The 27,834-nt window shown below is 47.7% G+C and overlaps 1 protein-coding gene across 1 annotated transcript in view; it reads left to right on the plus strand.

Annotated features, from left to right (window-relative positions):
- Positions 1 to 1,790: 1,790 nt before the first annotated feature.
- Positions 1,791 to 27,834, plus strand: part of SLCO4A1 (solute carrier organic anion transporter family member 4A1) — a 55,738-nt gene continuing 29,694 nt past the window's right edge. The window contains exon 1 of the mRNA XM_080403664.1: positions 1,791 to 27,739. The gene's annotated coding sequence lies outside the window, so the exon portion shown is untranslated. The remainder of the gene's footprint in view (positions 27,740 to 27,834) is intronic.

Genomic DNA, 27,834 nt, shown 5'->3' on the forward strand with positions numbered 1-27,834 from the left:
ATCAGCAGCCCTCAATGTTCAGTGCTGGAGCATTTTAATATCTGTCCTAGGAGTGCCCCAGGCCAGCAGCATCTCCGAGGCGAGTTTTCCAGAAGACCAAAGCAGCGTTGACTTTGTGCCAATGCATAAACGTCGATGAGGAGGATGACTTGCATAATTATAAATCTGATTGTTTGATGTTGATTTTGTGAAAAAATAATGGAAGAGCTGATAAGGGACTTGATTAATAACAATTTAAGGAGAATAACTAATTACAATCAACATGAGTTAATGGAAAATAGATCTTATTAAATGAAATTGATATAATTTTTCAAGAATGTGATTATAGATTTGATTGATTTAGTACATTTCATCAACACTATTACGTTTGACTTCTGCGAGGCATTTAACGAAATGTTGTCTCATTTATTAGGAAGCTAAAACAATGTAAAATCAACACGGCATGTGCTAAATGGATTAAAATCCTGCTGATATGTTTAAACATATCAGAGAATCATCCCAAGTGGCTTGTCTCAGTTCATCATTTTTAGTAAATGTTGGAAAATCAAAACTCATTACAATCAAAGTTTGCTGATGAGATTTGGAGTAGGACCATGGTTGTTATGCGGATTGGTCTCTTCCTCAGACCTGCTTCTTTCATGAACCAGATGTAAGCAAACACCAGACAGTTTAACACGGGCACACATGAAGCCACACTTCTAGGAACCAGGATTTTACCGGGAGGAGGAGGGATCCTATTACACAATGCTGGAAACTTGATAAACTAGCGGAGTGAAATATCTCGGGTGTAACATCTAGTGGGACACTGCCACTATTTCTGGTGTCTGCGACTCAGGAAGGCTGGTGATTAATGGGAGAGGGCACACGAGAATGACTGAAGCGTTGCAAAACATGCCTTATAGTGACAGATTCAAGGACCCCAATACGCTTAGCTTAACAAAGAGAAGGTTAAGGGATGGCTTAATGACAATCCAGATGTATTCAGACAGGGTGCAGAAATGCAGAAAGGGAGAGCTCTTCAATCTAATAGACAGAGCTATAAAAAGAGCCAGTGACTGGAAGCTGACACTGTTAAATTCAGACTGGGAAGGGTGTGCTTTTTAAACTGGGAGAAGTAACATCAGAACAACTTCCCAACAGACGGTTTCATCATCACTGGCCATTTCAAAATCATGCTGGGTTTTTTTTGTTTTAAGCCATAGCCTGGATCCACCAAAGACCACTGTGAATTGACATCCAGCTACACCACATCCACATGGATGGGGTGACCCTTCTTTGGTTTTACAATATTCCTAATAACGAGTATTTAAGTCATTATCCCCAAGCACTGAGTGGGAAAATTCCCTTTTCTCAGAGTTATTGGTCTGGCCTTGGTGGAGACTCACACAGACACCTCAGTGTTATTACTTCTTCATCTTTGCCAGTGGAAAGGCTGGAAAACTACTATATATGCCAAATAAAACAAACCCAGCCTACATCCCTCTGCTATAAACCCCCCAAAATGCAGTGCCAAAGAGAGCAGCTCAAAGCTCGTACATGAAGGACCTGCGTTCCAGTGGTCCAGTTAAATCCTGTTGATCCCCATCAGCTGCTTTAGATTTTCAGGGAAATAAAACATCCGTATTCCTTAAAATTTGCTAAACCTGTAAGTAAAAATGTGTAGTTTGATAACACACTCATCTACACCCAGGAAACTGTAGAATGAGGGAGCACCACGGTCTTGCACTGTGCGGTTTTCTGCAGGAGCTCTGCCACCTCTCTGCTCTCTGCTTTGGGAGCTGCTGAAATTTCTCTTTTCATGGAAATTCTTCAGCAGGAGCCCGGCCGCAAACCTTTCATGCAGGCAGCCCCAGGAGCCACCCACTGACTTCTGGGACTGGTCTGCGACCCCCAGCTGACATCTTACTGTGCACCCCAATGTACTGGGGAACAAACAGGTATATACACATAATTTAAATTATTTTTTTTCTTTGGGTACTGGGACATTGTTTCTGGGTTTTCAAGCTCTGAAGGCTGTGTCAGGAAAAAAAATTTCCTTCCAAAGAAATACTGTGATGAGTAAAGGTGGTTAGATAAGAACCGATATCCAAAAGCAGGACAATTAAAGTTGTTTCATAATTAATTTATATATAAGGAATTTTATCTTCTGGTAAGGTCTTAACCTTTAAAAATAGGTTTTTACCTTATATGAAGGATATAAAGAGAGATGTAATATGTTATCTTAACTTGTAATGAGATCAGCGAAGAAAGACTTTAAACCCCTCCACAGCTTATTTGTGATTTCACTGTGGTTCTTCAAACTCTACCCAGCTGTAAGTTTAGAGCCTTGTCCTTGAAGATGGGAGGCTGGGACCTTGTCTCATCCGTGCTGACCACACCACGGAGCTAGCTGCCCCCGCTGAGCACCCCTAAGGTTGCTGGGTCCTGAGCTGTGCTGGATTTAGCTCTGGCATCATTCAAGCCATCACTGCTGCCCCCACTGCCTGCCACCTCTTTGCTCCTGTGATCAGCACCCAAGAGGCACAGCTGATAATCCAGATTATTAATTAGCAGGGAGGAAACAGCACTGTAGGATGCTGCTGACCACAGTAGCTAACCCCACACACACTTCTGTATCTCCTGCTCAGGGCAGAAGGCATCAGGCAGCAACTTTTTCAGCAGCTCCAATTCAGTCTGCAAGAGCCCGCTGCTCCAAATGCCATTTAATCCAAGTCCGTGTTAGCTAGCCAACAAGATTTCCATTGATTTCAGGTTTTGGCCCAGAAACCATGCAGATGCTTCTGAACTGAACAACTTGAGCACAACAATTCTGTTTTGCCAGAAAAAGCCTGAACCAGCAGAAACTGTTTTAAAGCCAGGGCAACATCATTACCATAGAGATAAACACTACTTTAATGTGGTTCACCGTAACAACAGACCATTTATTAAAACACTTCACTATTTAATTTATTCAGCATTTTACATTGAAGAGTATTTTCATTAGGATTCCACTGCAAAACTGAAGAAGGCATTAAATCATTTAATATACTGACAGCTCACTTAATTTATTTAAGCACAGGAGTCTAATTCAAAAAAGCAGACCTTGCACAGAGCCATGTCTTTACAGTCCTGGCATACAAGGCCCTATTAATTTCAGGGTAGGTTGTTATATGAATTCAGCTGGAGATCCTAGTACGTGCTCTCCTTTGGTCAGTGATCTGCTGCATTGCTGCACCTGCCAGAGCTACCTTTAGGAATCCCAACCCACCTCCATGGTTTTTGCTTCTACTAATGCTTGTGAGCATCTATCGATTTGCATTTGGCATATGACTTTGGTCCTTGATGGACCACAGGGCAAACGGCATGGCTGGAGCAGCAGTGATCAGCAGGGAAACAGCAGCAAATATAGCAAGCCCTGAGATCCTCAATGAAGTCTTCAATTTAACTCTTTCTAATTGGCATTCCTGGCTCTGGAGCACTTAGTAGAGTCTGGAAGATCCACTGCAATGTACATCCTGTCTCAGTTTGTTTTGAATTAACTAGTGACACGCAGTTCTTCAGCTCTGGAAGATGTATGGTGAGGCTCTGCCAGCCCTGCCCTGGGAGGTGCTGAGCAGCATCAGGACTGTCCACAGTTGTCGCGTCAAAGTTGTCACATCCTGCCTGAAGCAAATCCTCCACTTGGTATTCCAGTGCTCAGCTCCTTGGACATTCAAACCCCTGTGGCTTATTACTGACGTTCCCAGATCTGCCATAATAAATGGTGGAGAAGAAAATTGTCACCTATGACAAAGCCCTGGGTGACACTGGGGTCCCCAGTGGTTCCTGGTTTGGCTGCTTTCCAAGACTGGTGTTGAAGCAGAGCCTTGGAAACAATAGCACATTGTCAATAGGATGCACAGGACATCATTAATAAACATTAGGGAGCTTGATATGATCTGGAAAAAGCAGTACAATGAAATGAGGTACCAAAAGCAGGACAGAGAGAAGGGGAAGAGATCTGAACAAGGTGTTTAATGACTCACTGGACTGTGAAATGCAGCGGAGAGCAAGGCTGGGATAGAAAACCTTTTAATGAATTCAACATGTGTGCACCCTTTGAAGGCTTACCTCCCCATTCCCCAGTCATGTTTGACCCACCTAAAGATACTGATCATATAGAAAATAATAGCCAGTAAGTAATAATAGTAGTAATAATAGGAAGAGCAGGACCCTCATCTCCAATTCATATTTATAATCCAGCAAATATCTCACCTAAAGCCAGAAGATTTATGGGTTTGCATCTCTAATTAATATCCTTCCTTAAGCAAGAAAGGGTGTATTTTCATATAAATAGATCTAGTGCTCTAGACCTGCATTTTGAAAACTAATATTTAAATCCCCAGCAAGATACAGTTATTGATTGTACAGATGCGTATACAACAAAGACACACCATGCACATATATATAGATAGCACTGAACATTTTTAAAAACATAAATAGATATAACTTCTTTTTTAAATGCAATAGATGAAGCTTAAGTAGGAAAAAGAAAGAAGATGGGGAGGTCAGCTTGGTACTGCTTCAAACTGTCCCTGTATCCCAAAGATTCAATTTGCATTAGGCCTGTTGCTAACAGCAGGACTGCTCCTGGACGCCAAGACACATAAAGAGCTTTGAGACAAAGGCAATCGATCTAGTTTTAGTTTTATGAGGAAAATAAACAGTTAGGCTGATATAACAGTAAAAGGGTCAAACAGGGTCAAGGCTAATGAAGTGACTCACAGCAGGTTAAAATTAAAACACCCTTGCTTTTCTCCGTCCTCCCTTGCATACCTCTCCTCTGCAAGTGACCTCTGTGTCTGCCCAAAATCACATGCATGGGCAACAGCAAAGCACCAGCTGAGGATTGAGCCAGCTCATTTGGTGCTGGAGGCAGGAATTGTCTTGGCTGAAGGTTTCCATCTCCAGCAGCATCCATTGAATGATGGAAACCTTCAGCCAAGGTAAACCCTGCCTTTCATCTCCTTGCCATGAGCACGGCATGGACCACAGCCACTGCACACTGCCAGGGAGACTCAAAGATGCCCAGAATCACCCCTCCAGAGCTAAACCGGCCACTGGTGATTCCTTTAAGAAGCTGTGTTGTAGGCTTGGAGCTTTGCAACCTCATGGCTATCTTGGCTCACACAGCGGGTCAAGACCAGTTTGCTCAGGATTTACTGGTTCTGGTCTCCTCAGGGGTCTCCTCTCTGAATAGTCTCTACAACCAGGTTTCAAAAGGTTTATTTGTTCTTTTTATTTTCTCAAGGTTTCTTTTCACTTTTACTGAGTTGTAACTAGCAGAGTGGGAATGTGCTAGGTAAGCAGTCAAAGCAAAACTAGAAGAGGACAATTTCTGAGGTACAGGCAGGGATTTATCAGAAGAATGTTGAGAATTACTGGAAATTTAAAGGTAGGCACTGTTCCAAGGTCAAGGGTGTAAGCATCACCTCACTTAGTGGTGCACTTAGTAACAGAGGTAAAGTACTTCTGTTGTTCTGGATCCAAAGAGTAAAGACATGAACAGAGCCCAGACATGTGTATTTATACTGTCCTAAACTGTATAACATCCCCATTTAATGGAGGTTTTAGTTATTCATATTTAAATACTATTCATTAAAAAAAAATAATCCTTTATGCACTCAGTCATTTAAGGCGCTCACCAGTGATTGTATGCCAGTGTGAGAGCCCCCTTCAAACCTCGCGGCACTGGCTGCCATGAGCAGGGAAGGAACTTCTTCCCCCAAAATTATGGGCTGCCAGCAGGGAGATTAAACCTATGGGATGGAGAAGACGGGAAAAGGCAAGAATACCGGTGTGGTACAGCAAAGCAGTGGTGAGCCCCCCTGGCAAGCTGGCTGCACCCTGCGTTGGGGTGTTCACTCCATCACTTGTGGGCTGCATGGACAGGCAGATGGTCTCCTTCCTCCACATGTTACTTTCCAGTGTCAGGAAGCCTCTGTGGAAGGAGAGGAAAAAAAGAAGCAAAGGAAACCTTCTGGCAAGCACACAAAGGAGCTGTGCTGCTCCAAAACCTAGCTCCCGTGGAAAAGCTTTCCCTATAGACTTGTTGCCCATGCACCCCCTATATGATTTCTACCCCCATGAAGAACATGGGCTGTGAGTGCCCAGACACTGCCCTTATCTGCGGCTGTGAAAAGGGGAATAAATTCATGGCTGCTGCTCTGCAAGGCCAAGTACAAATAGCACAGGGGCTTGGGAAGCTGCAACCAGTGTGGGGTACTTAGCCAAGGCAGAGCTTTGCTGCAACTTCATTTTCATGATTTAGCATTCCTGCTGTAAATAATTGATACTAATGTAAGTGAGATACGAGACAGACTGTCTGTGGGCCAGGAGGAAGTGTATCCTGGTGACATCCACCCAAAAATGTGCTTGTGGATTTATCTGAAGTAAAAACATTGAAAAGCCAGACACAAAATCTGAGAGGCGGGGAGGGAGGAGGGATAAGAAAGGTAATCAGTGGATCAGCTCTGAGTACTCTCATCACCCTAAGAAAAAGCTGCCTATATTAAATTCCTTAACAAAAGAATCCATGCACTAACAAGCACCTTTTAGCTCTCCCTAAATATTGCATTCACACTAGTGAACAAGCTGTGTTCCTGCATTGCCGGAGAGCTGGGTGGGTATTAGCATGGATTATAGAATTAAATGTCACTACAAGGGGTGCATGGAGCACACCCCTCCCTGTCAGAGACCATGCCGACAGGAAAATGCCAGTGAGCTCAGTATATTTGATGCCTTTGGCTTAGGTTCTCTACAAACCAGCTGAGTAACAGGAATGAGCTCTTCTGCATCTTAGTCTTTGAAACTGGAGAAGGCACAATTATATATCTGGTCCTGCGAGGGCAGCTGTGAGACGAGCAATGGAGACAGCCACTGCTGGGCTGGGGAAAGGGAGATTTCCCTGCTGGGAGTGTTTGAATCCAGCGCATCCCAGGGGCCATTACACAGTATCTCTTTCTAAATCCTGATTTTTGAGGCTGCTATTGGCATTTCACGTCCTCTGAGCAGTCTGTGCCTGGCGGCACACAGACATTCACTTCACCCAGCATGACGTAACACCCATTTTCATCTCGTCTAGCATATATAAAAAAAGAGAATGTCAACTGAAAAAAAAAAATGACACCACCACTGAGCTACCTTACAGCTCTCCACTTGTAACTCCTGTGTCTCCATCTACACTCCCCACCTGTGTTAGCAGTTGCTCATCAGCCCAAGGACCTTGCTGTATAAGTTAAGCAGGCCTGATAGTTTAAAGTTGCTGGAAGATGCCAAGTGAAAGAAATGTACAGTGGCTTCCTTCATTTTTAATTATTTCCTTGTAAATGTAGTGGAAGGTCCCTCAGATGATGGGTCTCCCATGCCTAGAGCAGGCAGGTTTGTTGTACTCCTGTCCCAAAGGATGTGACTTTACACATCACTCTGATAAGCACATGTTCAGAGCTCTCAATTTGTTGTAAAATATACTCTTAACCCACAGATTTCATGAAAGAAGCGAGATGAAAAAAGCTGCTTCAGAAATGCCAGGGAAAATCAGCACTGACTTATCAGTGATACAGACAAAGAAAGCTAGAGGGACTTTCTCATCTATAATGTGAATTTATGATTCAGTGAATAATGCATATTAGCATAATAGAATCATAGAATCATAGAATGGTTTAGGTTGGAAAAGACCCTTAAGATCACCGAGCCCAACCGTTAACCCAGCGCCGCCAAGCCCACCACTAACCCACGTCCCTGAGCGCCACATCTACGTGTCCTTTAACCCCCCCAGGGCTGGTGACTCCACCACGTCCCTGGGCAGCCTGTCCCAGTGCTGGGCCACCCTCTGGGGAAGGAATTTTCCCTAATATCCAACCTAAACCGTTCCCGGCCCTGGACACGCTCCAGCCCCTCAGGGTCTGTCCTGCAGGAGGGGCCCGAGCTGGGCACAGGGTTCGAGTGGCCTCAGCAGGGCCGAGCCCAGGGGGACGGTCGCCGCCCTGGCCCTGCTGGCCACACCGTCTGGGACACGAGCCAGGCTGCTGCTGGCCGCCTTGGCCAGGAGCTCAGGTCCGTCAGGCAGGACCTGCCTTTCATACCCCCCCCCCGGCTGGGCCTGACCCCCGGCTGTCCCGCACGTGCCGCGGTGGCACTCAGGGTGAGCTGCTCCGTGGCCTTCCCCGGCACCCAGCCCAGAGCCCAGGCTGGGGGGGCTGCACTCCCGGGACCCCCCCACAGACAGACCTTTTTCCTGCACGGCCTCCTGCCCAGCCTGCCACACAGACAGCCATGCCGTGCCCTGGTCATGGCACCCCCGGTCACTCATTCCCCAGGGGCTTCATTAGGAGCTGGGGGAGGTCGGCTGCTGCTCCTGACCCTGCCCGGCTCTGCGGAGCTGCTGCCACACAAGCTTGGGCCCCTGGAGGGGGTCTCAGCCCCCCTGAGGCTGCCCAGTCTCGGGAACCCCCCGTGCACCATTGCCCATCGCCCTGGCACCAGAGCCGCTCACCTCAGAGACTGAGATACTAACAAAATCCATACTCATCATAGAATCATAGTTATCAACATTATCCTAGTATTAATTATTAACATTTACACTATCAATCAGCCCCTGGCTGACTGATAGCTTAAAACCTTGCATAAAGATTGTTACAATAGCTACAGTGCATCACACACTGTGCTTCACAGGCAGGTTGTCATATCCTCATCTATAAAGCTTTTTACTAATGCACTTTACAACATACCTTACAGCACATGGATGAAGAATGTGGCTGCATCCAGTAATAATTCCATTAATTATGAACGAAGCATTTACAAATGACATCCTTATTTAAAAATGGTGATGAACACATTTTGTTTTAATGCGGATGCATTGTGTAATTTGTAATTCCATAAAAAGCAGTGCTGGCAGCATGGGTCAGGGAAAAAGGGCCAAGATCTTGTGATCTTTTCATCAGAAAGGAAAATGGGAAACACAGTGGAGAATATGATGGGCAAACAACAAAATGTTGGGATAGAGCTGACTGAACTCCAGGGTGATGGTTGGAAGGAACAGTTAAAGGTGCCACACAAATCTGAAAGGCAAAAGACCTTATCCAGTAACCTTGCATTGTGGTTGTGTTAATAAAACTCTATCCTACATTAATACAGTCTGTATTTTCATTGCTTTTTCTCATTTGTGATGTTTTCAGCTGGCTGGCAGCTCACCAAGACTTGTTAGCCATGCAGAGTTTGCCTTTGCAGTACTTTGGTACCACTTTGTGCTATAGGCTTTCTGAGATGGCAGAATATTTATTACATACACTATTTCACTGAGGCTACTTACGTCAAGAGGCTATAAATACATTACTCTTCCCAGTTTACTTAAGGGATATAAAGCAAGTAGCTAAGTTTACAGATCAGGCTCAAGCTCTATTAATGTGTGGTCTGTTCATTTTCATATCTATCTCAACTGTTTGAAATTATTTTTTGAATTAATCCTGTGAGTGATTCTTGACTTACTGATAATTTCCAAGCACTGCTGGTCAAGTTGTGCAGCTGTCGTATTCAAGTTATTACGTGTATTATCCAGAAAAGGTTAATTTAAACTCATGATGCCTTTTGGTAATAAAGTTGTGAATATTTTATGTTGGTCATAGTTTTCAAGTGAGAGCTGTGAGCCAAGAGCATCTTATACCAAGGTTCAACCATTTAACTGTGGGCTAACTGGGGATGCAAAAATCTTGGCAACTCTTCTGACCACACTGGTGGGTGGCTGAGAGCTTTGGTGGTCAGCAGAAAGTCAGCAAACTCCTACTGATTTTTTTTTTTCCTAAGTTCATCAGTGTTTGCAGCAGTCTGGATGAACAAGGTACTGGGTAATTCACAGACCACGGTGCCATGTATCTGTTAGCACGTAGCTAAAGCCATGCATGGTCGTGAATGCTGAGTGCGGTGCAAGTTTCTGCAGAGTCAGAGAATCCAGAGAAAAGAGACCTGGATCCATCCTGGGAAGATAAGAAAAAAGATTGCCATGGGAAAGACCGAGTTTTGGGCTCAGCCAGACCTTTTTGCAGCTGTTCTATGGAGATGAGGCTGCAAACCCGAGACAAGCCAGGCAGGAATTTCATGTAAAATATTTTCACCCTCCCTTTCAACATCCCATTCTGGTATTCATGGGTGACACTTCGTGCAAAGCATGGCACCTGACACAGTCCTTTCCCCATATTTTCAAACTGATAAGCATAGTAAAAAGTTAATATATAGTGTTTATTTCCAGCACTGTCAAAGAGGACATTCTGCAGTCCCCTTCTCCTCTCAAACCCAGGGAAAGTCAGGCAGTGCAGGAGAGGCTGCTGTAATTACAGGTCCCTTTGTGCAAGGCTGCTTTGAAATTCCCAATATTTCTCCAAACCTCCAGCAAGTTGGTTTTCAGAGCTGGCTGACAGAGGATTTATTTATTAAGGTTTTGGCTCTTTGCAGCAGCGGCTGGGCAGCAGCAGTTCCGCAGAGTTATCAAAAATCTATTTCCTAGCAGAGTCACAAGTAAAATATCAAACCCCCTCTGAAAAGCCGAGTGCAACATTTACATTTTAATCTCACAAAACACTTTAGTTTCTGACAAACTGGGTTTTTTCGGTCTGTGTGTTATGGAAAGGAAAGGCAGTGGGGTTACAGGAGAAAGCTTTATATCCTTGGGAGTGAGTGCTGGCTGTTTCGTATGCCTGATGCGGCCGGAGCGGCATAGTGACCTCCCCATCCTCAGCAACAGCGAAGACTGTCACCCTTCAGCACTGCTGGAGGCAGGTGAAAAAGAAAAACAGCCTGGCCCCAAAAGCTAATGGTGCACAGGCATCTATCTAGCGCTGAGCTTGGTTAGCGATGGCATTTGCATGTGTAAAACAAGGTGCAGGGCTGGAGGAATCAGCAGCCCTGTGCTGCTGGCTGCCGTGCACAGTCACTCCTGGCTACAGAGAGAGCCAAGACAGGGGGTTTGAATGCAGGCTCGTGTGGGGTTTGCAGTAGGCTTGGCTGCCAGCGACCCGAGGGCAAAGGTCTGCCAGGATGCACAGCTCTGAGCCAGGCTGGCCCTCCCGTGGTGCGGAGGTTTTTCCTGCACCCCTCAGCAGGCTGTCCGTGCTCTGGCGGTTTGCCCTTCCCCGACCCCAGCCGCAGCCTTTATTTCACTGTCTGTTCGCATCTTTGCCTACAGGGCAATTGGGATAAAGTGGACATGCTGGTTGGACCCAGGCTCTACAGTTTGCTGTCTGGCAACAAAAAGCATCTCTTTCCCTTATTATCACCAGTGCTGAGGTCCTGTACTGCCTCTGTAGAATCGCTGCAGCATGATATGAATTATGGATGAAATGAAAAATCCCAGCCCGGTGCACAGAGGGAATATGCAAAGTGCGGAGCAATCACCTCTGTGCATGAGCCTTGCTGCGTGCTGCCTTCAGGTGCACAATGCCCGAAAAACTGCTTAACCTCAGGCTGCGAATCCCTCATCCCACAGGGCTCAGGATTCCCTCCTCCCAAGGGCTTCGGGTTTTGAAATGATGACATTCATTAGTTCGAAAAGCATCCCTTTATGCTTTGTGGGATCTTCCTGTGGAGGTACTAAGGGTGCTGTACGGATAAGCTTTCTTTTGAATTTACATGCAGAGCACCTCCAGCGGTGCAGGCATCGGGAGGATGGATGTGTGCTCCCCCCCTGCCCTGTGGGAAGGGCTCGCCCTGGGGAGGCTTGCTGTGTCGAAGATCCCCCCACTCCCCATTTGCTCCTGAGCACATGAATGCACGTTTGCAAATGAGGTGATGGAGGGAGCTGTGGGCAGGAACCCCCAGCCTAGGCTGGTTCGCAGGGGTGAGCGTGGCCCAGCCTTGCCACGACCAGAGGAACTCCCACAGGATTTGCAGAGGCAACAGCTGGTTCCTACCAGGGCTCCCTTCTGCGGAAGCAAAGTGAAGGGTTGGACAAGTGCTTCAAGGTAGTCACAGACTCTGGCGTTAAGGGCCTACAATTCAGGGAAGCTAAGTCTCTCTACTCATAACTTCTCTTTCAGGGAAGAAAATGCCTTTCAGAAAGCATTTTAAAAATGTCTTTTAATTTTTAAATGCTTTAATTTCTCCCTTGCAAGTGTAGCTCTTTGCTTTTGTGCACAATCTAATAGCACACTGCAAATATGTTTCCACACAGCCATTTCTGAGTGTGCAATATCAACATCTGTGCTAAAACCAAACAGAAATTTTTCCCTGAAGCAATATTTTGCTCAGTATTACTGTTACTTTTTCTTTTTAATGGTTTACTTGTCATGGGGGTTCTTCAGCCTCTTAGTTTCAGGAAATGAAAGCTCCGTGCTTCTCCCTCCCTGTCAAAGCCAGCCCTGGCAGGCAAAAGCAACATCACCCCTGTCACTTCTGCTAAAATGTTTTACTTAGTGCTCACTAAAATTACGCTGCATTGAAGCACTTCATTGAGAAGGGCTGTGGACTGCAGGACCAGACATCCTTCTTTAGAGCTCAGCCTTGCAGCAGATGGAGGCTACTGGTCAGAGGCTGAAGAGATGCAGAATAACTAGAGAGGTTGCTGCTATAAGAAAAATACACAGGAACCAATAGTTACCCTCCTGCAGTAGCTGAGATGCTGCAGCTGCTGCTCAAGGTCTGGTTTAGTTAATCCCTGTTATCCTGTCCTCACCGAGAGCAAGCAGGATGATCAAGGTTTGTCCTGTTCCAAAAACCAGCATGGGATAACTGCGGGTACAGAAGTGCTCACTGAAAGTATCAGCAGCTCCTGTGCTGAAGGTGCTGATGAAGGTCACAAACAACTGAGCAAAGTGCTGATTTCTGCCTGTGGAGAAGCATTTAAGTGCCATTATTTTACCCAGGTTCCCTTGTAAAAGCTTCATTAGCCTCCTGTGTTTGCCCTCGCTCATTGCCTGCACCCTTTCCTTTGGGAACTGCTTTTTCCAGGCCAGTTTGTTGCCCCTGGTGCCACAGCCCTCCCCATGCCCACCAGCACGCACTCCTCCAGCAAGGACCATGACTTGAACAGGCTGCGGAATGCCGCACTGGTGGAGATTGCTTTCCCGAGAAAGCGCTGATGTTCAGGATTGGCCTGGGATGGGGAAAGGAAGTGAGAATTGCCAGTTACGTGCATCTGTAGCATCTCCAGCAGGAGAGAGTATGACCAGTTTTCAGCTCTCAGAAGCTAAAATAGATCTGGTGTATAACAGTCCACTTTTAGTTTCATTCTAATTTGTGTCTCTGTTGCCTTGCAAAATCCTTGGAGGCTTTTGCGTGATGGCAGCAGTGCTGGTGCCTCCTGGAGCAGGGGAAAAATGGGAGCTCCAGGCTCTCTCTGTAGGCTGCACTCAGAAATGGGAATGAAGGGAACTGCTCCTGTCTGGGCAGGGCTGGAGTGGGTGGGCAGTGCTGCCTGCAAGCGTTGACTCCTGCTTGGCCTCCTCTGCTGGCAGTTCACAGGTCTCTGGGCAATTGCCTTCTCACCCATCCTCCTGCCCCTCCTGACAGGCAGGAGCCTGGCAGAACTGACTGATGGGTGTTTGTACAGGCTTTTGAATTTATCCTGTTAAGTAGGTGTTAAATATTAGTATTATTTCCATCATAACCACAGTGATGAGCGTTCCCTTGTGCATGTATTTAAGCTACCTAATGTGGGCCACTTTGTTCTTCATTTTGATTATTTTAAGAAGTCCTTTAGCACATCAAACAGACTCCATAGATGAGGATTTATAAGAAGGTCTTGAGAGCTGTCAGAGTAATGTTTTTCCAGCGGCAAAAACTTAACGCCCTCTTAGATCTTTATTTCTGCTTTGTCCTGGGTTTGACGAAGAAATGGTGTAGCTGTGGCAAGTGCTCGGTTACAGCTATCAGGATGGAGGAGATGTGTTGTCGGTTGTTTTATTTTTGATCCTATTTGAATGTGTCAGTCAACTGTCTCAAATCAAAGAAAGTGAGAAGGAGTCTTTAATAGTTGTGATTGGAAACTTCAAACTTACCCTTTTATTATTTTTTTTAGACACTAAGTAAATGGTTGGCGGGCTCTTGTAAATCATAACATTTCTAAATATATCAGAAAGGATCTCTGCCAAGCTGCTGGCGAAGACTGCGTCTATTCCTATTGACTTCTTTTCCCCTTTCAGATTACTTTTGCACTGAATAGCTTCAAATCATAATGCAAAAAAATCAGGGACTCTTAATGAGACTAGCTAACGCTGTGATTAATGAAAGTGCAGTGCAAGCTACTGTACAGCCATTAGAAACCAGTTAGCTAATTAGTGTAATCACAGAGGTGGAAATAATTAAAAGACCATAAAATAGAGGTAGACTAATAACAACATCTTCCTCTGACCCAGAACTGGTGACAAGAGGATGGTTTGCTGGGTTAGGAGCAGAGAGGAGCGGAGGCTGAAGGGTCTGGGAGTAATCACCATCAACAAGGTCTCTGGGCTGGATCAGACAAGTAGAAATAGAGCAGATTTTACAGCAATGTAATCCAGATTGCAGCAGAGTCCTCTGGCAACAGCCCTTCACGTGATGGCACCCCTCTTCCATCTTTATCCATTGCCACAAGTTTAGTGGCAAACTAATCAAAATATGGGTACTTGTGGTGGGGCAGGATGCGGCTGGCTCTTTTTCTAACTTTTTTGTTCCCTTTCTTCTTTCCCAGGTTATTAGCAAATACAGTAGTAAAACTTCACTCACCTTGCAGTCCCTGAACACTCCAGGTTTCATTTCAGGAAAGGGAGAAATCAGTGTCTTAAGGTGCTTAAGAAGAAAATCCTGTTAGAGGATTCCCTACATTTATATAGCTTATCGTGTATCTATGCATGTTATTCACCGTAAGTTACACAGGACTCTAACAGCCGTTGAAGAACCTCTTACTAAGAGGCAAAAGTCCTTCTGGGTAGAGAAGAGGGGTGCAGCGACTGGCAAGAGTAGCAGTCATTGCCAGAGCTGCTCCGAGAGCTGGGTGCCAAGCAGACCTGCCACGCCACCCAGTCCTCACCCACAGCCTGTGCAGGCAGCCCCCAGTCCTTTGGGCGATACCAGCACATTATGTGAATCCTAAACAAGCCGCAGAACGCGTGCCCGGTGCTTCTCCGAAGGGTCTCCCAAGCAGGACTGCTCAGATTCATCTCTTACTAATGAGAGACACAGGACGGTGTGATGAGCTGGATCTCACCCATGGCGATTAGGAGTGACCTACCTCTTGCTGCTAGATAAATAACTCCATGTAACGGGTCATAAAAAATCCAAACTGGTAATTTTCTAGTTGGGATGGGTCACCACTATGGCCATCTCCATCACGCCTTATCATTTCTGCCACGGTTTTGTGTGTGTTTCATTTGACCTGGGTATAATGAGCAAAGAAGACTAAAGCAGCTGCAGACACACAATCAACGATCATCTGCTGAAGCTGATGAATATGCCGAGACTGCTAAGTGGGTCTTCATTAGCTATTCACACGCTAAGAGCAGTCCTTATTTATTCTTCTTTCCTAGGTGAATCTATTTTTGAATCTCTTTTGTACTGATTTTGTCTGGGGGGGTGGGATATTGGATAGAAGGTGCCACCACTGCCAGATAACCAGATTATTTTCATGAAAAAATACTGTGACACCAAGTTGGCAGCAAGCTGCAAAGAAGAAACAATGTGATACCATTTAGAGAAGGAAGGAATAATTTTCCCCAGTGACACCTCTAGTGGGAGGCAGAACTTTATCTTCTCTTTGCAGCTCAAATGAAGCATCACAGCAGTAGCATTAACTGTGCTTCCACGTTTCCAGCTTGTCTTTTCATTAACCTTTTTTTTTATTGCTGTAGCAGGGAACAGTTTTCCAGGGAGGGTTTTTGGGGCCATCACTGGAGGTACAAGCCCAGGATATCCCACCCGGGTCCCCAGGCTGTGGCACATGTAATGCTATTGCAGCCGAATGGATGGGCCTGGTGGTCTGTGCTGCATGTAGATGGGCTTGCAGTGAAGAAGGGAAACCTGACATATATCTACAAGTCTGCTGGAGAGGGGATTTGGGAGCAACAGGTTGTGGTGAGCCTTGATCCCAGGGCCCCTTCATCCCACCAGCTTGGCTGTGTGAATCACATCCCAGGACATCCTCGAGGGTGCAGACAGGATAGTGCTCAACCCCTGGCAGCAGCAGTGCCTTCGTGAGAGAAAGGTGCCTTTTTCATCACACAATCCCCTTTACCACACTGGGCATCACTTAAACTTTCTCATTTAAGCTTTCCTTAAAAGCCAGGGCTCCTGCTGTGCTGGGGCCGGTTGGTGGCAGATGCCTCTCACCCTCCTGGCCGCATCCGTCTGCGGTGAAGGCTGCCCTCTCCCGACACGTGGAATACGTGAGGGTTGCAGTGGCTGAGCTGGGGCCCAGCACCCTCAGCCCGCATCCAGCCTGGTCCCAGCTTCGCCGTGCACAGCCCACCGATGTCCCATCCCAGTGACCACAAACCAACAGGGCCTCATGCATCCCCCATGGTGGCCTGTCCCCATCACTGGCTGCTCTCAGTGCTGGATCCCAGCTGCATCCCCGCGCCGGCAGCCTGTGGGTGCTGCCTGAGAAACCACCTGGAGCACTGCGCGCCTTCTGCAGAGGATTGCCATTTTACCCGACGGATTCATGCCCTCCCAGACCTGCCCAGCACCTTTTGTTTTTATAATCTGACAGTGTGGGAGGGAGTACCGTACCCATCTGAGCTGTTTTTTTCCAGCTGAGTCTATTCACCCCACAGACCACGTGTGTGATGCACGGGGACAGCCACAGTTAGCAGCATGTTGCTGCAGACAGGTGGTTTTGTATGAACAGCGATGCGAGCCAAGCACTTGCACCTCTGTAAACAGCTGATCTATGAGAGATTACTCCCCCCCCCCCCCCCCCCCTTGTGCTTTTGACCTTATTTGCTGAAAATGAAATATCATCTAACCTTCCAGGAAATACCACCATTCTTTGATCTGACATGAGCACATAAATCTTCTGTAAGAGTGCATCCATTCTGCATCTCAGGTCTCTGGAACTGAGTTCTGGGCACTGGAGTAGGAATTGCAGCATCCTGAATCTGGGACAGCAGGACCTGAGCCCCCATCTCTCCAGACTGGGGAGCGACATCATCAGGGGACTAGTCACTGAGCTGGTTCTGCACCAGTGCCTCATGGAAAAATTGGGATTTCTTGGGTCTGAATCACTTTGAGCATCTTAAAGTTTTGTGGAAGAGGTGAAATCCTTCCCAACCAGCTTTGTGGGTCTGGCAGAAATAAGACACAGCTTTACAGCATAAAGCAACCCAGCTCGCCCTGCTGCAGCCTCCCCAGTCACGTCCTAGAAGAGATCTCAAAGGCTGTTGCATTGCTGAAATCTGGGGCTCTGCGTGTCATGCTCAGCCAGTGCCGCTCTCAGCTCGTTTCACGCCTGTGGGTACCTAATCTTGTCCATACAATCAGCCTTCATGGGTTGTGTTTCCCCTGCTATTTCAGGGGACCGCAGAGACCTTTCCAGGAAGGCGGGGGGTGGGAGCGGTGGGGGTGGGGGGGGAGCTGGGGGGCTCACGGGGGGTGGCTAGGGGGAGCTGCAAAGCCGTGGCCATATCGGGGCCAGAAGAGCAGAAGGGGTTATTTGAAGGTAAGAGGTTATTTGTGGGAAGATGTGGTTCTCGTGCTGCTCTACAGCCTTCTGCCTCCCACCCAGTGCGGGTGGTTTAGAAGTCATTCTTTTCCTTGAGAAGTATGTGCTTCTAGACCCAGACTGCTTTACGTGGGGTGTATCTACCAGCGTGCCGATCCTTCTCCATCGTGGCTTATTCCCAGAGCAGGGCCCCCCCAAACCCTGCTGGACACGGGGAGGGATGCAAAGCCACCTTTGCGTTTTGCCTTGTTTTCCCTCTGGATCAGGTCGGTGGCACTCACAATCCCCAGCATGCTGGAGAAGACAGGGTTAACTGAACCCACCATGATACCCCCTCCAAAAGCCCCAGAAAGCTAAAATTCCTTTTTTTGCCTGGACCACCTTTCCTTGTTTTACCACTAGATGGGAGAGTGAGACTGGGATAACTCAGCTGCTCACGGTAGGAATTCGGAGGGGAGATGAGAACCGAGAAATGCCCGCAGGTCATCCTGCAAATCCTCCCAGCTCGGGAAGGGAGTGGGTGACCCCCAAAATGCCCAGTTATCGCCTAACCCCAAAAGTGCATGGCTGAGGGGGGCTAACGCTTGCCTGGTGCTTCCCCTCAACACCAGTATCCACTTTGCCCTCATGCAAGGGGAATTCACTTACACAAAGGTAAGATATATTCTTGGGGAGAAATACTTACTTTTTTTTTTTCGTATCCACCTGTCGTAGCAAAGAGGGAGGTGGGGGAAAGCACTTGCAACTCACTCCTCTCATCCACACCCCAATCCCGCTTCCCAGGAAGCTGGGTGACCCCAATAATTGCTTTTGGAGTTAAAGAATAAAGCAGTGTTTTCTCCTCCTTTCCTTCTACATCTTTCTCCTATAGGATTCTTGTATAAAAATACCCCCAGAGATACCATGTTCCTGCACAGATCAAAAATGGGCTGGTGCCATGGCTGCACGTGTAGGAGGAGAATTTGTGCCCTGGCCTGACACCACATGTCTTGGGCGCTGCTGCAGGCATGGGAGAGGAGGGTGCCTGTTTCATTAATGTCTTAATAAATTTACTTTCACTGCAGCACCTCCCATCTCCTGAGACACTGCCCAAGGTTTTGCTGGGACTGGGTAGCTTCCTCAACCAAATCAGATCTGCCAGTTTGACTGTTTTTATTATTATAAGTTTTGGGGCTTATAAAAATTAACATTTCTTCTTCCTGCCTGAGATTTCACAGGTTCTAGAAGATATCTCATAGTAGCCAAATTCTCCGACTGCCTGTGTGACTATGGCAGAATATGTATTCCCCAAAACTAGGAAATTAGCTTTTTGGGGTTTTTTTGCTGCCTGCCCAACCTTCCTAATTTGCAAGCTTTTTGGAGAAGTGACTCAAGTTATTTGTTTAATGCCTGGCACAGTTGGGCAATGAGATGAAATAATTCTAACAAATGCCCTAGCTGCAACAAATGCCCTTGTTGCCTCTGTTGGGGTCTCCTGGCTTCGCCTCCACCTGTAAGAAATATGTAACAGCTTCTTTGGAAGAGCTCATGCACCTCACCAGGGAAGACCCAAAATCCCCTCCAAAGAAGAGAAGAGACATCTTTCTTCAGTTGGTTATTACAGAAGAAAAAATGTTGCCTGGAAGCAATAAAAAAATAGACATTCCAGACTTGGCAGGTCCAGGGCATGTTTGTTTGTGCAAATGCAGCTTCCAGCTGCTGGGGACAGCCTGGGGTGACAGCAGCAAAGAGGACGGCTGTGGTGGGAGCATCTCCTGCTGCAGCAGGGGCCAGGGCTGGGGTTCACCCCACTCCGTCCATGGGCAGATCTGGGACATGTGGGGTTGGAGGACAAAGCAGCCATAGGGTGCCTCTAATAGATGGTCCATGCCATGTCTGCTTCTGGCCATGGACACCTGTGGGACAAATTGCTGTCCTCAGCCAACAGCCTGCTGCTCCCTGTCCTCCTCAGATGTCAAACATTAGGTAAGCAAGTGGGAAAAAAATCCCAAATACTCAAGACCACTGCAGTAACTCTGATCTGCTTTGCTATGCTCCCCGTCTTTATATCCCTGTCTTATCTACTCTGCACCATCTTAGAAAAGCATTAAACACGAGAGAAAGCACTAACAGGGAGAGGAGCTACAAAGTGACCTGTGGCACAGTGCACCCTTGCAATGACACAGGACCAGAGGGATGAGGACATGACTTCTGGCCTCTTCTGACTGCAGGAGATGCTGCAGCTTGTCGCAGTCTACAGCTTTCAGCACCCCAAATGCAAAGTCAGGCCTGCTTCAGCAAGGAGAAGCCGAGCTGATTGAGTTTTTCCTTATTAATAAACAAGGGGATGGCACATAAAAGTGTCACTTCAGATGAGAAACATGTGACAGTCACCAAGTTAAAGCTGTATCCTGCAAACATTTCCAGTATATGAAGCTGAGCCTTGAATTCCCGCTGCTGCAGGGCAGGGGGAAGGAGAGGCAAAAGGATCTGAGCGTGGCCCTAGCTGTGGTCCATGGGCTTGTTTAAGGAGAGCTCAGCCACCCATGAAATGTGAGTCCTGAGGAAAGGTTGGGGCAGAGTCTGGTGCAACGTGTGTGGACGCACAGCATTCGCTGCACTAGTGGGCAGCTCTGGCAGCGAGGTAGAGTGTGAAGTTTAAACTTAGGAAGCATCGATGCAGAGACCAGGATGGAGCAGCAGACTAGCAAAATGCAGCCTTGCTGGGAAACGTCTTGCTGCAGGTTGCAGCCAGAGCCCTTTGGTAGCTGGCTCACAGCATCGTTGCATCCATGCAGACCCTCGTGGTGGTGATTAAAAGTAGCTCCATGAGTTTGGAAAGGGGGCAGAGGAGTCTGCCTCCTCCTCCTCCTCCTCAGGGGCATGTTGAGCTCTCAGCTGAGTGCGGAGGGGTGCATGTACTCGTGACGTATGTGGGATGTGCTCCACGGGGCTGTGACCTCTTCGGAGGGGCAAGAGGCAGTTGTGTGAGGGTAAGCACAGTGCACAAATTCAAACTATGACAAGAGTGAACATCAGGCCTGACACACCGGGGCATCCTCGGATGGAGGGCTCTGTGCCACGGGGGATGGCTGATGCTTGCTCTGGTCCTGAACTCCACAGGCAGCTTCCAGCCAGGATGCAATCCAGCCTCACAGATGCAGAGTCCAATCTCTCCTGTGGAGTCTGACCTGCAAGAGGAACTATAGAGATGGATTTTCAAAATCAGCCAGAACAAGTGGGATTCAGGCCTTATCTGAGACAGCAACAGAGTCAGATGATATTTTTTCCATGTTTACAGGGGCAATATTTTTCCAAAGTTCAAAGCCTTTCTCTGCAGGAAGCATGTGACGTGCTTTGCAGTCACACCATCATTTTGGTGCTATGAACAATTAAAAAAATCAATTTCTGGAGCAATATTTTCTATGTTTGTAATCTCTGAACTAATTACAGGACTGGAAAATCAATAGCTATCTGGAAATCTTTCCAATACCGCTAACTAAGTATGCTACATATCATGCTGGAATATATTCTTCACAAACACGTGCTGCTTATGACCATCTCCCACATCATATGGGCAGATGATATCACTGCCAATAAGCACCTGTGCTTCATTACACTGCAATGGCAACATTCACCAAAAGCTTCAGGTGGGATTGGGCAGAGCAAGTAGCACAGTACCTGAGATCTGGAGCAACATTTGTGCCATCATCTTAAGCCAACAATGAAAAGCGTTGGAAGGCTCAATTAGTTCAGCAGGAATTTTCGAAAAGATTATGCAATAAAGTCATCAAAAGTTCACGCCTCAGTTGTAATGGTTTTTCATCAGGTTTTGTTAAGAAAAAAAAGTAATACCTTTGGTGACTGAAAATAACCTCTTTCTCTAGGCTCCTGGCCAGAGAGAAGGGGTGTTAAATGGGTGATTCAGTGGCATTTACACTTCAAAAACACACGTAAAGAGGAAGGGTGTTCCTCTGATGAATATGATCTCCTCTTGCTGTACAAACACGCTGTGTTGACCGTGGCAACCCGGTTCCAGCCAAAGCCCGAACCTTTGTGCTGGTGCTCCGCATCACTTCCTGCACACCACAGGCTCCGCTGGGATCTAATTTGAGATGCTGCTGCTTCACTTGTGCCCTGCGAGAGCTCAGCGTGCTTTTCCTCGGTATGATGGAGTCTGTGCTGCTGCTAAATGAAGAGTAAATATGCCCATCAGACACAGTGCCAAAAGCACAGCAAGCGGCTAAGAAGGAAAGACCACAGCACAGGTGATTTTCCCCATGCTCCTGTTTGCACAACCGCTTGGTAGAACACAGCGATGAACTCTGAGCTATCATGACACCACAAAAGATTTGCTCTCATCTGATATGTTTCTCTCTCATTATTTTTCATAGCTTTTTGCCCCCCCCCCCTCCCCCCAGTGAATCAAGCAGAGGAGAAGTGGGATTGGGGTACATCCCTGCCCTCGCTCCCTCCCCAAGCTGGGGGACTCCCACAGCTGCACCCACACCCACAGCTCTCCGAGGTGGTGATCCTTATCCCAGAGCGGAGCTTTGGGTCTAGCAACCATGAAGGTAAGGTGCAGTGTGCCTTGTTCTAGCCCTCATCTCAGGAGACCGGCCACGACTTATAGTTCCTCCTAAATAAAAACTTAGCAGATGAGTTATGCTCCAAGAATTTAAACTTTGGAGCTGGGCATAACCCATATAGCAATCTGGATTGTAATTATTGTTATTCCTAATTACTGTTTGCATTTCTGTAGGACTCCAGTGTCCAGCTCGGGAGCTCCTGTGCCCAATACAGCACATGGCACAGAGAAAGGAGCCCCTTGTGCTGCTGAGAGCCTGCCTGGAGCAGCAGAGCCAACCCTGAGGGTGGCCCGGGGTGTGTATGGTGACACCCCTGCCTCGCCTGTACCAGAACATGCAGTCCCATGGCGTGGCTTTCCTAATCTGGGCCGCTTTCTGCCAAAAAGCAACAGTTACAAAAATACTGTGCTTCCCATTATCGCAGTCAAAATTTCCCTTTTAACTCCTAAGGCTGAAATGACCTTGATGCTAACTCTGAGTTGCCGGGTGCCACGTACTGTTTGGACTCTATGGGAACATACCTACAGCTGCTACACTGAGCTTCAGTATGTTTTCTCTTTGGACAATGCCATCTATGGACTTTCCCATCATTCTTGACAACGTAATGTCATATTTTGTTCAAAGAAAACTCAACTAGAGTGCAAAAAATCACTTCTATCTTAGGAAAGAAAGGCTGCAGTGTCTGTGCATCACATAAGGGAAAAGACCTGAGGAAAAAGAGCTCAGACTTTTCAGAAATCTTTCAAAGAGAAACTACATCTTTCCCTTACCTCTTTTAAAATTAACACATCATACTTTATACATGCTCAGCAGCAAAGTTCTTCGTGTTGGTTCCCAATACCCTCGAAGTACAGTACTGCCGTGCTGCTGCTGGCTGCTCTACGAAGACAGTGAGAGCAGGACAAGCAGCGAGGTATCACTGCCCCTCACAACTCTGTCTGCCAGCGACCAGCACCTCAGGGACATCCCAAACCAGAGGTCTGCACGGAGATTATTGGGTTTAACAGCCGCCAGAGCATGTGTCACCCGTGAACGTGTCTAATCCTTCCATGAACACAGTTACACTTCTGGCTCTGCAATGCCCTCTGGCAGCGGTTGCCACTGTTTCATCAGGAGCTGGGCATGAGTTTGTTTTAAACCTCCTGCCTCATACTTTCATTTACAGGATCCTTTGCTCTCATAATAATAAAAGCAGCTCACAGTGCTGAGCAGGATGGATTCTGATGCTCCAGTTAGCAAAACCAATAGGGTCTTACAGAGGTAGGATAACACAAAGTCTGCTAAAAATCCCAGGGGAGGATTTTCAGAAGTGCATTTCCCACCATAAGCCAGCACTAGCCACTGCTCTTGAAAAATCCCATCTTTATGTGTTATTTATTACGTGTTTCCTGTGAATGAATTTCTGGCTCAAATTAGAGTTACAATAAAACTCTAAAAAAAGATCTTCTTTTAGAAAAAAATCCAGCTCTGCACTTCCTTCCCGGAGATTTGTTGCTTGTTCTGCAACAGGAGTTGTGAATCATGGAAGTATTTATAACAGTGGTATCAGGAAATGATCATTCAGGCATGAGAAATCTGTATTAGACATTATGTCTTTAAATAAAATGTTCATTATTATGTTAACCTAATCTTGTAAATACATGCATACTTAACTATATTAAAAATGTGAATGTTCCCAGAACCAGACTTTACATGATGAATATACAACAATTCCCCTTCTTTCCCAGTCAGCTGTGTGGATCTTGGAAAAATGAGGGTAGTTTCATTTGCTGGGCACTAATAAGGTTCATGTCTGCACAGATTTAGCCCAAAGACTGTCAGATCATCTCAGGTCCCATGTGGCTCACAGGACCGAACTTGAAGAAACATCTTTCAACAGCCGCTGGTGACGGAGTGATTCCAGCTCTGTGAGCGCCTCCAGCCAACTGACTTCCCTTCTGTGGCACTAAATTTGCATTCATTAAAACCAGAGTTTTAATGATTTATGGAGATTTATAAAAAATGGCAGCCCAGAGCTCCTGACACTCCCAAAGCTTCTGACAGAGGTACAACACATCATAAATCCATCCCGGTGTGAAATACTGAATGAAAATCACTGCAGGTGTATCTGCAAGCATTAACATGACCCATAAAATCAGGGTTTCAGTCAAATTAAAATGATCAGAGCCTCCCAAACCCAAGGAGACAGTAACCCATATAATAACAATAATATAATTGCCATAATGTTAGCAATAATACTACTAACACAATTACCAGTCTCCTTGTCATTGTTTATTACCATCACTGCCCTGGTAATTCTCAGCTCTAACAATGGACAGGGGCAGACATGGCCCCATCCTTTCAGAAGCAGCTTTTGTGCCCATCACCAAGCCCCAGCCAAGCAAAAAACTTGCCCCCTTCAATTTGAAAAGAAAAGCCACCACCAGCAGCTGCCACTAGTAGAGCTCCATATCCAGTCCGGCTGAGCTTGACAGGCAAGGGAGCGAAAGGAGATGGTCCTGAGACAAGAGACTAGCGGAGGTGAGGAAGATTTAGGCCGGATGCTGCCAAGGAAAGCTGATGTGCATCCCCAGCAGTGCAGGGGACAGGGCTGTGCCTCCCCATCGCCCTTCCCACCTCCCTTGCTGGAGGCGTCTGTGGCTTGCAGCAGGATGAGGACTACCCTCTGGTGAGTACTTTTCTAATTCTTTTGCAAACCACCTTACCCTTTGCTCCCGTTGCACCCTTTCCCTTTGCAGATTTGCAGAGCCAGGAGAGAAACGGAGAGAGGCACGCCCGAGTTCATGCCAAGCCCCCAGCACCCTCGCACGTGGGTCCCTGCCACGCTGCCTGTGCTCCACTCTGTGCTCATCTAGGCTCTGCAAACCTTGCCCATCCTTTCCACGCCCTGCTTCCCCCAGTTTTCATTGCATCACACACATTTCATGCTTTTCTATAGCTTTGAAAAGTGAATTCCAGCTTCTCCTATCCCTTAAAGCAGCCTCAAAGATCCTTAGGATAAGCCCAGTCCTGGGAAGACTCCGGGCTGTGGAGGAGCCTTCTGCCACTCACATAGCAAACTGTACATACATTAGCTCATGCTGAGCCCTAGGGGCGTTAAAACTGGAGTTTAAAACAAAGTTTCCCCTGAGTCAGACTCATTTTCATTCACAAGCAAATCAGCAGAGATGGCAAGACTGATTTGCCATGCCACTGCCCAGCATCTTTTAAAGATTTTTGCAAGAGACAGATTTTTTCCAGGTGACCTCTGTCCTTGCCACATCTTCTCCCTTGGACACGTTATCATAGTTACTATTAGCTCATGCAAATCCGTAGAACAAGCTCCCTCTCTTTACCTCTCCCTCACCCAAGAGGTAATGTATTTTGACATGCTGTGCAGAAAATCATCAAAAATTAAATGAATTACTCTGCACCTCTGAGGACAAGCTCACCAAAGGCAGGATGGACCAAAAGGTACATGGAAAAGTGAGCAGAGCTGAGGAACAGGGATGCATCACCCTGAAGCTGGAGCCAGCAATGAATGCAGCTTGGCATGGTTGAACAGGAAATGTTGGGGGTTTCCCCAGCTCGGATGCCTTTGACGCATTGCTTCACCTTTGCACATCTGTTGTCCTTTCCACCCTATTTATTTAAAATACAAACTGTTTGAAACAGGGCCTTACTCATCAGCGATTGGATAGGATCAGCCAAAACAATGTTGTAGCTTCAGTGTGCAGGAAACGATTCATATATAATAAAGCAACAGTGTGCGGCCACAGAGCTAATGCTTCCTGGTTTTCTTGACCACAGCATGTCACAAACAGCAGGCTCACCCACATTCAATTTTGCTTTAAAAGCTTGCTTGGCAGCTCCCAATTTAGCCTAGGAATTGAAAGGAATATCTGCAAGAAGCCCATCCACTTCTAACAGCAAGGATGGGACAAAAAGCAGCACCTTCCAGTTCCACCCCAGAGCTGCTGCTTCAGAGGAGGAGGAGGCAGCGATGGTTGCCACAGCCCAGGATAAGCCTTGGCGAGCTGCAGGGGCTGCTTCTGCGTCGGCTCCTGCCCCAGCTCTCCGTTACCTGTGGGCACTGAGCTCCGGCAGCAGCCGCAGGAAGGATACAGCACCGCTGCCCCTGCACCCAGCAGAGGTGGGTACCGCAGGGCTCAGTGTTGGGGCTGCGTGTTGCACCTCTGGCCGTGTCTTTGGCCTCCTCGCTGCCTTGCACAGCGTTAGCTGGGGTTTTCCATTACCCAGGTTATCCGGTGCACTCTGGATAATGGAGAACTGATTGCACTTTATGGAGCTAAACATACTGTGCCTGAATTATTTATCTTGGAACATGCAGAAACAGGCCAAATTCCCAAGTGATGTGAGACAGCTCTTATAAGAAATGCAAGGGGGGCTGCAGAAGCTGCACTGGCAGGCACGCAAGAGCCGCACGGTTAGACCCTCACACATGCACATGTCACACGTGCTGAGATTCCTCCTGCCCAGGTGATTTATGTCCTGGAGGGTGTGGAGTGCTCAGGTGTGGGTGCTGGTCTGGAGCCTCATTTGTGTAACTGCACAAGGGCCCCTTCTGTGCCTATAAACCAAACCACTGTGACAGCACGTCCCCGAACGGCAGAGAAGGCAGCCCAAACTGACGGGTTAATGCAAATCGGGGGGTTCAGTGGGTTCCCACAGTTTTTCTCCTTCAGCTCTGGCCTCTGCAACCATCAACCCAGCCGTGCCCAGCCCGACAGCACCAGGCCTATATTGCACCAATAAAGCTGTGTCTATGCCCCAGATCAAATACACCCATGCATCTATCTGCTCTTCTACTTTTATTTTACGTGCAGTCACTTCGTTGCAATGGCTGGAGGTAAAGATTAAATTCCTGCCATTGCTTTCTTCCACCACAGCCACGGATGCAGCTCCTTCCAGCGCCGTTTCCCCCTCGGTCTGGTGCATGGATGTATCCCAGAATTTCTCCCTGAGCATTCCGGGGGTGCAGGGAGGCTGGGACACCCCAGGGATGATGGCGGCATTGGGGGGGGGGGGGGGGGGGGGGGGATAGCCCCAACCTTGACTGGGGGCCGCCAGGCCCCAGGTGCGCAGTGGGGGGGGGAAATTGGGCGTTTTTCATAAGATGCACCTGCCGCTGCCCCTGCCCCTCCTTACCCCGCTGCTTCTCACTCCCCCATCCCTCTCCCCATCCCTCTCCCCATCCTCCCCTTGCCGCCCCTCTCTCCGTTTTCTTACCACCACCCCCCCCCCAAAACGGGATGCGTTCCCTGCCCTTCCACTCCCACTTCCCCCCCCCCCATCTCCCATCTCCCCCGTCCCTCTCCCCCCGCCCCCGGCCGTCCCTCTCCCCCCGCACCGTCTGCCTTACCCGCACTTTCGCTTTGCCCTCCGTTTCCCCGCCATTGGCCGGTTGCCCGCCGGCGTCCGCTGCCGATTGGAGGAAGCGCCCGTCCGTCAGGACAGGGTGCCCGCCCCGCGGCGCGGCGCGGGGAGCGCGGGGGCGGCGGCGAGCGGGCGGCGGCGGCGCGGGGCGCAGGTACCGCTACGGTGCGGGATGCGGGGGGATGCGGGGGGCGCGGAGCGGGCACGGCGGGGGGAAGGGGGGGCTGCTCGGCCGAGCCCCCCCTCCCG

Source organism: Falco punctatus (genome assembly GCF_963210335.1).
Source record: "Falco punctatus genome assembly, chromosome: 10".
Lineage (NCBI taxonomy): Eukaryota > Metazoa > Chordata > Aves > Falconiformes > Falconidae > Falco > Falco punctatus.